This window comes from Nicotiana attenuata, unplaced genomic scaffold, assembly GCF_001879085.1.
Source record: "Nicotiana attenuata strain UT unplaced genomic scaffold, NIATTr2, whole genome shotgun sequence".
In the NCBI taxonomy this organism is placed as follows: Eukaryota; Viridiplantae; Streptophyta; class Magnoliopsida; order Solanales; family Solanaceae; genus Nicotiana; species Nicotiana attenuata.
The window spans coordinates 238127-248683 of NW_017671775.1; positions in this window are offsets into that span (position 1 = coordinate 238127).

A 10557-nucleotide genomic window follows, 5' to 3' on the forward strand; every position below is an offset into this window, starting at 1 on the left:
ATTACTTCAATAAGCGGAAGGGCCATATTCAAAAGTCGAAAGGACCTTGCTATGTCTGAGAAAAAATTGGTCACAAGGCTTTCCAGCGCAACCAAAGACAAAGACAAAGCTCAAAGAATGGAGGAAAAGCTCCAGTCCAAGCTAACCTTATTGAGGATGGCGATGTCATTGCTGATGTGTTCGTTAAGGCAAATGTGGTGGCTAACAAGACTGACTGGATACTGGACACATGCGTTTCAAGGCACCTTTGCGCCAACAAGGAGTTATTTCATGACTTTCAGGAATCTACTGATGGCGAGTGTGTCTACATGGTTAACTCCACTACAACTGGTGTTATGGGTAAAGGAAAAATTCTCCTTAAGTTAACTTCTGGAAGAACCTTAGCCTGGAAAAATATTCTGTACGTACCCTCCCTTCGTAGAAACTTAGTTTTTGGTGCGCTTCTCAACAAAGCAGGTCGTAAACTTATTTTTGAATATGATAAAGTTGTTATTTCTTGTAGGGGAGACTTTTTTGGGAAAGGTTATCTCAGTGGAGGTTTATTTGTACTGAACATCGTTCAAGAGTTACTAATAATGCTAGTACTTCCAATTCTGCTTATATTACTGAGTCCATTATTTGTGGCATGGTAGGCTAGGTCATATTAATATTGCATCTATTAAAAGACTTAGAAAAATAGAATTAATTCCTGCAGTAAATGTTGATGATTTTTCTAAGTGTCATATTTGTGTAGAGGCAAAACATACCCAAAAGCATTTTAAGAATGTCGTATAAAGACAAAATTGCTTGAACTAGTGCATTCAGACTTAGCGGATTTCAAGAGCACTGTTAGTAAGGGTGGAAATAAATACTACATCACTTTTGTAGATGAATTTTCTAGATACACTAAGGTATATCTTCTTAAGTCAAAAGATGAGGCTGAAAGCATATTTTTGAAATATAAGGCAGAAGTAGAAAATCAATGAGACAGATAAATCAAGAGACTTAGGTCTGACAGAGGTGGTGAATATAGTACTAATACTCTAAAAGTATTTTGTGAGAAAAATAATATTATACATGAGTTAGTGCTCCCTATACACCCCAACAAAATAGTGTAGCCGAATGGAAAAATAAAACCCTTAAGGAAATGATGAATTCTATACTTTTGAGTTCAGGTTTATCTGATAATATGTGAGGGTAAGTTATTTTATCTGCATGCTATGTTCTTAATAAAGTCCCTCATAAGAAGTTAGATAAAATCCCGTATGAGTTATGGAAAGTGTTTGCTCCTAACTTGAAAAATCTGGAAGTGTTGGGGTGTTTGGCTAAGGTTGGTCTAACCGATTTTAAACAAGTAACTGTTGTACCCAAGACTTTTGATGCTATTTTCATTGGTTATGCTCAAAATAGTGCTGCGTATAGATTTATGTCTTTGAATGATAATTTTATTTGTGAATCTAGAGATGCAGAATTTTTTGAGCATGTTTTTCCATTAAAAAATAAAGTGGCTAGTGATGTGCCTAATAATGCTTCTACATCTATGTCTGCTGATTCTTATATTGTGCCTTCTTCAATATATGCTAGTTTTTTTTAACTAGTAAAAGTGAATTAGACTCTGTAGTTTCTAATCATACTTGGAACTTGTCTTATTTGCCTAAATGTTGTAAACCCATAAGTAGCAAGTGGATATTTGAGAAGAAATTGAGACCTGATGGTACAATTAAGAAATATAAGGCTAGACTTGTTATTAGGGGTTTTAATCAAAGAAATGCATTGATTACTTTGACACTTATTCTCCTATGACTAAGATAGCGACCATTATAACTCTTGTTGCTTTAGTCGCTATTCATAATTTAGTGATAAATCAAATGGATGTTAGAACAACTTTCCTACATGGTGATTTAGAGGAAGAGATATATATGTCTCAACCTGAGGGATTTGTGATCCAAGGACAGGAAAATAAAGTATGCAAATTGAGAAAGTCTCTGTATGGTCTAAAATAGGCACCTAAGCAATAGTATAAAAAGTTTAATAGCACATTAGTGGTAATGATTTTGATGTTAATGCATCTGATACTTGTGTTTATTCCAAGACGATATGATCAGATTGTGTGATTATATGCCTGTATGTGGATGACATATTAATCTTTGGCCCTAATGTGAATGTTGTTATAAGAATTTTTTGTCTTCTAAATTTGAAATAAAAGATCTTGGAGAAGCAGATGTGATTTTAGTGATTAAAATCAAAAGAACTTCTAATATTTTTCCGTTGTCTTAGTCTCATGATATTGAGAAAATGTTGAAAAGGTTTAATTGTTTTGATGTAGCTCTTGTGAGAACTCCTTATGATCTTATCATACACTTGAGAAAGAATAATGAGTCCAGTATTTCTCAAACTGAATATGCTAAGATAATTGGTAGTGTAATGTTTCTAATGAATTATACACGATCTGATATTGCTTATGCTGTTAGTAGATTGAGTAGATATACTCAATACCTTAGTAGTGAACACTAGAAAGCTCTTCATTGTTTGCTAAGGTATTTGAGAGGTACTATGGATTGGTGTTTGCATTTTAATAAATTTTTTGCTGTTTTAGAATGACTTTGTGATGCAAACTGGGTTACTCACAATGATGAAGTTAGCTTCACTAGTGGCTATGTGTTTACTTTGGGGTGCAGGTTCTATTTCATGAAAGTCTTCAAAACAGACTTATATTGCACAATCTACTATGGAGTCTGAATTCATTGCTCTTAAGTTGGCAAGGCAAGAAGCCGAGTTGTCACGACCCAGACTGATGGGCCGCGACGGGCACCCGGTGCCTTACTCAACCAAGTACCAATGTAACATATTTTTCTTATCGTACCATCATGGGTAAGTGAGCCAGAAGGGCCATCAGGAGATAACCGGAATTAAACATAAGAGAATACGGGATATGGGATGACCCAACATGATATAGAAACTTATACACATGACATACGAGCCTATAAGGCCGACACGATCATTTACATGCTCAAAACATAGGCCGGCAAGGACATACAAGTATCTGTATACATGACATCTGTCTACAAGCCTCTAAGAGTACATAAATATCATAAAGGTCAGGACAGGGCCCCGCCAAGCCAATCAATTCATGTCATAATCATACTGACCAAATAAGCAACTTCGGAGCAAATGGAGCGCACCAACACCTTCCGCTGAGCCGATAACCTACTTGGAAGACTCTCAACCTGTCTATTAGGACTTGCGGACATGAAATGCAGTGTCCCCAAGCAAAAGGGACGTCAGTACAAATAATGTACCGAGTATGTAAGGAATAAAATTCAGTAAACAATAGAAATGAGAGAAACATAGGGTAAAACACTTAACATGTAAGTCAGAATAACTCTGTGAATCATTAATATTTATAATTCCATGCATATGCGTATAAATGTCATACCATGCATAACTATATGTGTACATAACAACATCAAGACTCTAAGGGCATCCCATCATATCATCTCGGCCACTGTGGGCAAAATTATCAACACATACCAGCTGATCAGGTGGTGGTGCGTATATAACGCTGTAACTTTTTTCCCATACACACATATATATACGCGTATATAACGCCATCTGGTCATGGGTCAATATGCATGTATAACTGGATGCAATGCATAAGAAGTGAGTTAATAAGTTTTCTCGGTATGTCATAAGATCATTGCACCTTAGATTAATATCATGAAATACACTTTATCAACTTACGTATTTTCTGAGACCCATGAACAGACGATAGAATAATAGAACACATGGGGAATCAAGAACATAGGCACCCCTAGTACTTCTATGAATAAAATCATTTATGAAAGTTGCGCACTTGCTTGTTTCATATGGATCAATGCCAAAAGGAAAGAAGGGATATCCATAACATACCTGAGCCGATTCTCTTGACAATTCCTCTAACACATGCCAATAGCGACAAAACACGTAATGACGAGATCGAAGTAGAAAAAATCCGTATGATATTCTTGAGAAAGATTGTACCGGGCTCCCTTAGAATTTGCAATTTACGCTGCTATAGCATTGTAACGGATTCATATGAAGTCTTGTTTGAGAATCCCACCCATTAGTTAGCAAGACAATCTATCTCACTTCATAATGTAGGAAAAGCTTTTAAGATTATGGGTTGTGGGCCCCACTTCTTTGTGATGACTAAGCCACTAAACTCTATCCACTTATTTTCTTAATTAACTTGCTAATTCTCCACTAATTCAATAATGAATCAATTACCCACATAATTAAGAATTATCTCAAATTACTTAAAATACTACTCACTTTTAACACACTCTATACATATTACTATCATGGGCATGTGGTACCTTGTATGACACTAGTCCATAAATACGGGGTATTATAGCTTGAACCGTATTTTATCTCAAAATATCAAACTTCGACAAAACTCATTTTCTTTGATTTGCTTACACTCTCACCTTCACGAATTTTGTTTGAAATAGCATAATACTTATAACCTCAAAAATAATCTCATTCCCGAGCTTACGTCAATTAACTTACGACGAAACTTTAACGTACGAAAATGTAGGATGTAACATCTCATTTCCGAGCTTTCATCAATTTACTTATGGCATACTTTCACGTACGAAAATATGGGGTGTAACACGAGTGATTGAGAAGCTTATTGGCAGACTTGCCTTTGTGGGGAACACTAGCTTCACCAGTTTTTCTACATTGTGACTCACAAGCGCCAATTAGAATTGCCAAAAATAGTGTGTACAACAAAATATAAATACATATCCACATTAGACATGGTGCGGTAAAATAATTGTTGAAATATGGTATTATTTTCTTGAAATATGTAAGATCAGAAATAAATTTGGCGGATACCTTAACCAAGGGTTTGGTAGAGGAAGTATGCTGGATACCCATTTGTGGTCAAACGAAGCCATATGAGACCTTAATATGCACTACATTTCCTATCCCTATGGCGTGCGGTAATGCTTTATAAGGTTGAGCTTATTTTGCTCTTAATGTTTCCATAGCCTTAAGGTGGTCTATGTGTAGATAAACTTGATAGAATCACCTACGTGAGTGTAAATGTGCGGTTGCCTTTTATGAAAGACTTGGGATGTCTTTCTAGAGCACTCATGAGACTCAAGGTATGTGCATGACCATAAAAGCACTTTGTTAGTATCGTGAAATTTGCATAAAATTAAGGATATAGTATGTGTTGTGGGGGTCTCAACTAATGTTCATTCTGTTCTAAGAGTACTTCACTTTTTGGATGTTAGTTGTTGCCTCATTTTACTACGTGTCAATTCAAATCGATAAATATTGACACTTAAGTACATGTTCCTACTTTTGCCCAGAATTGTTCTTATTCTAATTTTGTCTTTGCATTAGTGGAGGATTGTTGGTACTTGGAGTATTGTTTATACTTGGTAATGCAAAGTCGAGATTTCTTTGCAGTCCCTTTTCCTTCTTTACTTCCTTGTCTTTCGTGAAAGACAAGTGTCCCTTATTGGTTGTGGAATTTTTTTTCTTCTCTTTATATTGAATTTCTCTTTGTTGGGCTTGTAAAGAACTAGTAAAAGAGAGTGTCCTCGCGCATATGAGAAATTGGTCCTGAAGGCAAAACGGGTCGATTTGTCCCCCTCATGCGCACGAGATATACGTGAAGCGTATTCCAAATCTGGTTTTGCTAAAATTACTTCTTTATTTTTTGAGCTTACCAGAATATGTCCAAACTCATTCTCTTTGAATTGGATTTTGTAACGTTCCATTTATTTCTTTGTAACTGCCATGCTTTAATTTCTCTAACAGCCGTGGATAATTGTTGTAGCAGCTCCATCTTTAATTTCTGTAACAGCTACAGATTAATTTTTTTATTTGTAACTGTCCAACAGCTTTGCCTATAAAAGGTAGTCTTTTTGTGAATTATCCAACACAGGAAACACCTTCATCTGCTATTCTGTCTGGCCAATTAATTGTTTTGTGCAAATTTCAAACTTCCTGCCACGAGTACACATATTTGGAGGTGCTGTGGAACCTTAGGGAGCGACCGATCATAACAATTTGCACCTAGTCGTACCGAAATCACTTTCAAGACAGTGACTTACCACAACATAGTATTTTAAGATAAGTTATTCTTATTTTCTTCTTTTTGGTCAATATTATCTACTCATTTTTCTTACATGTTGAACTTAGACGCTGCATCTAGTCTAGATTAACTACCAAGGACAAAGAGTACACACCGGAACTAAGTAGAAATATATACATAACTCAAAACCTTAGTTTTTGTTATAAAATAAAGACTTTAAAGTAAAGAAACCGAAGACAAGTATAGAGAGAGAGATTGATGTATTATCAACTTTCAAAAACTCATCTGCATAATAAACTAAAATCTCCTCTATTTATAAAAGAAAGGAAGTTGCTGTGTAAGCTGCTACTGCAAGATGCTGTGTAAGCTACTTGTAAGCTGCTACTGCAAGCTGCTGTATAAGCTGCTACTGCAAACTGTTGTGTAAGCTGTTTGTAAGTTGCTTGTAAGCTACTACAGCAAGTTGCTGTGTAAGTTACTTGTAAGCTGCTACTGTACCAGATATAGATAATCTTCTACCGAGGGTAATATTTATCCATAACGGCGTACCGAAATGATAAGTTTATTCAGGAGGCTTATTTTCAATAGAGTACTAAATAGATAAACATATTTACAGCGGAGTCTCATATGGATAAGCTTCTTCAGGAAGCTTATTTACAACGGAGTACTAAATGAACATCCATAATATAATATATTTATAACACTCCCCCTTGGATGTTCATTAAAAGATAATGTGCCTCATTAAAACCTTACTAGGGAAAATTCCGTGGGAAAAAGATCCTAGTGAAGGAAAAAGAGTACACATATTTAGTAATATGCATTGCTAGGTGTCTCATTAAAAACCTTATAAGGAAAACCCTGTGGGAAAAAACCTTAGTAAGGAAAAAAGAGTGCATCGCGTATTTTACTCCCCATGATGAAAACCTTGTTTCAAATATTCGAGTCTTCGCATTCCAATCTTGTATACCATCTTCTCAAAAGTTGAATTTGTATTTGTAGAGAATATTATCCACCAATATTTCAGATCGATTTAAATTAATCTCATCAGACCAAGAGCTGTTGCAAGTCATTTCATTGAGTTGCTTGCAACCTGCCTGCATCAGCTGCTTGTAGATAAACTTCAATGGAGTACTAAATGGATAATCTTCTTCAGGAAGATTATCTACAGCGGAGTAATAAATGGACATCCACAAAAATATTTCAAAACACTCCTCCTTGGATGTTCATTATTATGTGCCTCGTTAAAACCTTACTAGGAAAAACCCCGTGGGAAAAAAATCCTAGTCAAGGAAAAAGAGTACACTAATAATATACATTGCAAGCTGCCTCATTAAAAACCTTACCAGGAAAAACCCAGTGGGAAAAAATTCGAGTAAGGGAAAAAGAGTACAGTGCAGAGACTTGGGTATATCTGGACCAAGGAGTTCATCATTCTCTTCTGGAGGTAAGAACGGATCCTTAATCCGTGTAGGAGAAGAACTATATCTTGCTAGTAAATTAACAGAAAATGATATGTCAGGCCTTGTAGCATTAGCAAGATACATTAGTGCACCAATTGTATTGAGATAGGGTACTTCGGGACGAAGGAGTTCCTCATCCTCTTTTGGAGGTCGGAACAAATACTTATCCACTTCAAGTGATCGAACAACTATTGGTGTATTCAATGGGTGCGCTTTGTCCATGTAAAAGCGTTTTAAGACCCTTGCTGTATAGGCATATTGATGGATAAAGATCTCGTCTGCTAAATGTTCAATTTGCAGACCAAGACAAAGTTTTGTCTTCCCAAGATCTTTCATCTAAAATTCTTTATTAAGATATTCAATTTCATTTTGGAGCTCCTCTGGAGTTCCAACAAGATTTATGTCATCAACAGCAAGTATAACAAATTCTAAATACGTGGACAAATAACATCATACATGTAACTTTCTTTCAGCAAATATTCACTGAGGCGATATGTGACGACCCAAAGGGTCACCACCTGTTTTCTTATTCATTCCGTGCTTCTGAGTCCTTGAAAACCTCATTTGGGGTTGCCTCGATTTGTGTGCACAGTTCGGGCACGTAGCCGGAAAGCTTAAATATGAATTACGTGAGAAAAATGCTAAATTTTGATATTAAATTGAATAAATTTGACTTCGGTCAACATTTTGGGTAAACGGACCCGGACCCGTGATTTGACGGTCCCGGAGGGTCCATAGGAAAATATGGGACTTGGGCGTATGCCCGGAATCGAATTCCGAGGTCCCAAGCCCGAGAAATAAATTTTTGTGTGAAATTGTTTTCTGGAAATGATTAAGGAAAATGAAAATAAAATTTGATTAAAAGACTGTGGTATCGGGCCCGTATTTTGGTTCCGGCGCCCGGTACAAGTCTTATATATGGTTTAAGCGCTTTCTGTAAAGTTTGGTTGAAATCGGACGTCATTTGACGTGTTTCAGACTTAAAACTCTAAATTTGAAAGTTTTTGAGGTTTGAGGAAAAACTTGTGATTTGAGGTTTGATTCATTGTTTTTGATGTTATTTTGGCGATTTGATCGCACGGATAAGTCCGTAGGATGTTTTTGAGGTCGTGTGCATATTTGGTTTGGAGCCCCGAGGGCTCGGGTGAGTTTTGGATAGGTGTCGGAGTGCATTTTTGAACTTAGGAAAAATCTGGCATTTCAGTTCTGCAATTTTAGCAATTGCGAAGCAGGCCTCGCAATTGCGAGCTCGCAAATGCGAGCCTGGCATCGCAATTGCGAGGAAGGGGGCACTGGGCTGTGGTCGCAAATGCGACCAATGGCTCGCAAATGTGAAGGCCCATTCTTCGCAAATGCGATGTTCTCCCAAATGGCCAGTGTTCGCAAATGCGAACAAAGATCTCGCATTTCCCGTACCTGCAGGGTTCGCAAATGCGAACCCACCTTCGCATTTCCCACATCTGAGGCCTGCATATTTTACACTTAGCCGAATTTTTGAGTCATTTTAACATTCTTTCAAAGCACAAACCTCTTTGGGCGATTTTCCAAGAACAAGACTTCTTCCAAATCATTTGTAAGTTGGTTTTTACTCATTTCTTTCAATCTTTAACATCATTTAACATGTTTTCAGCTTGAAATCAAAGATTTTCATGGGTGAAATTGGGGGTTTTGGGTAAGAACCTAGGTTTTCTAAAAAATGGGGATTTGGACCTCAATTTGAGGTCCGATTTCAAAACAAATTACATATTTGAGTTCGTGGGGGAATGGGTAACCGGGTTTTGGTTCGAACCTCGAGTTTTGACCACGTGGGCCCGGGGGCGATTTTGGAATTTTTGGGAAAAACTTGGGAAATTTATTTGTATGCATTCAAATTGATTCATTTAGTGTTCATTAAAGTAATTGAGTAATTTGTGTCTAGATTCGAGCGGATTGGAGGTGGAATCACGGGGTAAAGCCGTAGTTGAGGCTTGAGTTGAGTTCAAGGCATCGAGGTAAGTGTTTGGTTTAACCCTAGCTTGAGGGAATAGGAGTTGAGTCTTAATTGTAACTTGTTAATTGTCGAGTACGATGTATAGGCATAGTGACGAGTATCTATACATTGGTGTCTAGCATGACCGTAAGTCCTTATTTTGCGAATAGTTTGGTTGTTGTTATGCCTTCCATGCTTAATTGATGACTTCTATATGCTGTAAAGATCTTGTGAAAGAAATTGTGATCTTTGAACTTCGTGGAGCATTGGCTCGGGTTGAAATACAAATTGTGAAGGTATATGAGATAAGTAACTCATTGGAGCATTGGCTCAAGTGATAATGTGAACTATGAGATGAAAGTGAAAGAAAGTGAAGAGTTAATGATTTATTCCCTTGCCGGGACGTTGTTGGTTATTGATGTTGTACCCTTGCCGGGTTTTTAATTGTTTGTTTGTGTACCCTTGCCGGGACTTCCATTCTTGTTTTATTATTTCCCTTGCCCTTGTTTGTGATTGTTGATTGGGTGAGGAAGAGTGTTAAAACACGAAGGGTGATGTCGTGCATTGTTTGTTTCTCGTGAGGAAAGAGTGTAAAGCACGAAGGGTGATGCCGTGCATTGTTTGCTTATTGCGAGGAAAAGAGAGTAAAGCACGAAGGGTGATGCAGTGCCGCACGATGTGCCATTCCATGCCAATTCTATTGATTATATGTGAGGAATGAGAGTAAAAGCACGAAGGGTGATGCCGTGCACGTTTGTTTATATTATTGCTTGGTGAGGATGAGAGTAAAAGCACGAAGGGTGATGCCCTGCACTTGTTGATCTCCGTTCCTTATTGTTGTATGTGTTGTGCCTTTCCTTTGTATTAGTCAATTTTATAATTGAAACTGTTATCTCCCCTTAGCATGCTTCCCCTCCCATATTGTTTTACTTGTCCTGTATTTCGATTCCGCTGTATATACATAATTGCACAGGTTTATGTGGTAGTCCAGTCTAGCCTCGTCACTAATTCACCGGGGTTAGGCCAGGCACTTACCATCACATGGGGTCGGTTGTGCT